Genomic DNA, 2,527 nt, shown 5'->3' on the forward strand with positions numbered 1-2,527 from the left:
TAACAACCTAAAAAAACATGTTCGATTTGAAGAAGACATATTCTCAGAGTAGACAACCTTAAAATGTCAGGGGAGAGGAAGCATATTTCCAAATTCAACTTATTAATGCCACTTTGGTCATATGTAAGTGGTTTCTAACTTACGAATGACTTGTATTTTAACAGTTTGTAATCTTGTAAAGTTCCCCCCTCCACCCCATGTAATCTACGTGTGGTTAGGTTCCTGGGCTGATCTACAAAAATTGTGTAATCCCTAATGGAACTGAAGGATAATATAAATAAAATGTAATACTTCATAAATGCTACATTTGAATATTCTCTCAGAAAAATCTCTGTTGTGGGAATGGGACTCCCCACCTCTAAGCCATTGGGAATAGGAATTCCACCTGGTGAACAGTGGAGGGGCAGTTGTGGCATCACTTCTAACAGAAAACTGTGCTGCCCTGTTTCCCCTGCCGCCCCCCCCCCCGTCTGTGTCTGGTGCCCTGACTTACGGCCTCTGTTCATTCTGATGCCCTGTCGTAAACTTGTCATAAACGACACCATCCTTCCTTGTGTGTCTCCTCTAGCTTGAGTGGCCTCTTGCGTCCCTCCCCTAAGACAGTGCCTGCATCCTACAGAGAATATAAGGAGAACTTAATTTAAGGGAAGACACAGTACATGGTTAGAACCAAGAAAAATGCGAAGTAATGGAAATATCAGTGCTGAGAAGTCTAGGGGAGGGGCTGGCAGGAAAGAGTTCGTGAAACAGGTAAAAATCTTGAGTTGTGGGCGCCTGGGTGGCTCAGTGGTTTAAGCCGCTGCCTTCGGCTCAGGTCATGATCTCAGAGTCCTGGGATCTAGTCCCGCATCGGACTCACTGCTCAGCAGAGAGCCTGCTTCCCTCTCTCTCTCTCTCTGCCTGCCTCTCCATCTACTTGTGATTTCTCTCTGTCAAATAAATAAATAAAATCTAAAAAAAAAATCTTGAGTTGTGCCTTGAGGTAGCCAATACTTTCCATGGTTTATGTCTCATTTGAATTTTACAAAATCTTGTTAAAGATACATTTCCTTGGAATGGAAGGGATTTTCATGGTCCGCTGTTGGATTCCACACCAGCCGCTGTGGGGCTCTCCCACTGCCTCCTTGGTGTGCCTCTTCCTCCCGGGGCCTCATAGTGGTGTTGTTTCCCAAGCCTAGCCTTCCTTTGGCCTCCCACTCTTCTCTCGAACCCCCTCCCTGGAGGCAGATTTGCTCTACTCACACAGGCTCCCGTCCCACCTCACCCCCTGCCATCACCATATACCCTCCCTTTTCCATGGCCTGTTTTTATGGCCACTTTGGTCCTGCTCAGCCACAGGCCTGACCTGCCTTTCTGGTCCCAACTCTGAAGCTGTTCTGTGAGATTCTCAGATCACTGAGGGATACGATTATATCTGTCTTCATTGCATCCCTGTAGGCTGCCACAATACTGACGTCCAGGAGGTGTTTCATAATGTTGATGGAGTGAATTAATTCACCTTCCTGTGGAATTTTTGTGATCTGCCTACTTCATTCTAGTTGTTTCTGTTAACCTTTGTTTTGGCCCTAATTCCTAATTATCTCTTTATTCATTAGCTTCTGGACATGTTTCTCTACCTCTGTGCTCTGCCTTTTTCTGGTCTTCTGTTCTTCATTCTTGATTCCTGGTATTTCCATACCCACATTTCGTCATCATGCATCAGTGCTTTGACATTCTTTCGTTCTCCAAAATATGCAGAATCTAAAGACTTCATCTCAGTGAAGTTGGCCCTCCATTCCTATTTCTGCTTCTCTCCAGAAGGAAGCCTGCAGTGCACATGGCTGTGTGCCTGTCTGACCCTGCCCCTGAGTGTGTGTGCACTTACATCTGCTCCCCATCCCCTCCCCACCTCGGCAGCTGTGTACACATGGCTTTCAGAGTCCGATTCGAGCCCCGTCGCATTTCCAGACTCTCCTGTACTTTGCTTCATATTATCTGTTCTCCATTCTAAGCCCCCTCATCCCCATAACTGTCACTGTATATGTCATTCTTCTTCTAGCCATGCGACCCTGCCTTCGTGTCATTATGCCCCCAGGTCATGAGTCCCCTCAACAGTAACTGTGTCTGGTATATCATGTTTTTTTTTTTTTTGTCAATATCTGCATAGTACTGGTGCACAGGTATTAATTTTTGTGGAATTGAATGAGATGTAGGAAATTGATAATATGACAAAACAATGTCTGTAATACATTTTCTTTATTATTCTTTTAAAGAGTCTCAGGTCATCAGTCAGTGAAGGAATTCGGGCAGTAGATGAACGAATGTGTAACAAGAGGACATAAGGAAGAAAAAGGTACCCTCCAGTAGATTTCTTATGCTGCATGCCAGTTGAAGCCCTCTCCTCTTGTCTCCGTGAACTTGTCAGCACTATTCAGCTTTTTTTCTTTTTTTTTAATTTAGCTTTTTTTTAAAGTTCTCACGCATGTGCATTTTATGCATTATGTCACGTTATCTACCTGAAATAAGAAGACAGAATTTCAGAGGTACC

Source organism: Mustela nivalis (genome assembly GCF_964662115.1).
Source record: "Mustela nivalis genome assembly, contig: HAP1_SCAFFOLD_811, whole genome shotgun sequence".
In the NCBI taxonomy this organism is placed as follows: domain Eukaryota; kingdom Metazoa; phylum Chordata; class Mammalia; order Carnivora; family Mustelidae; genus Mustela; species Mustela nivalis.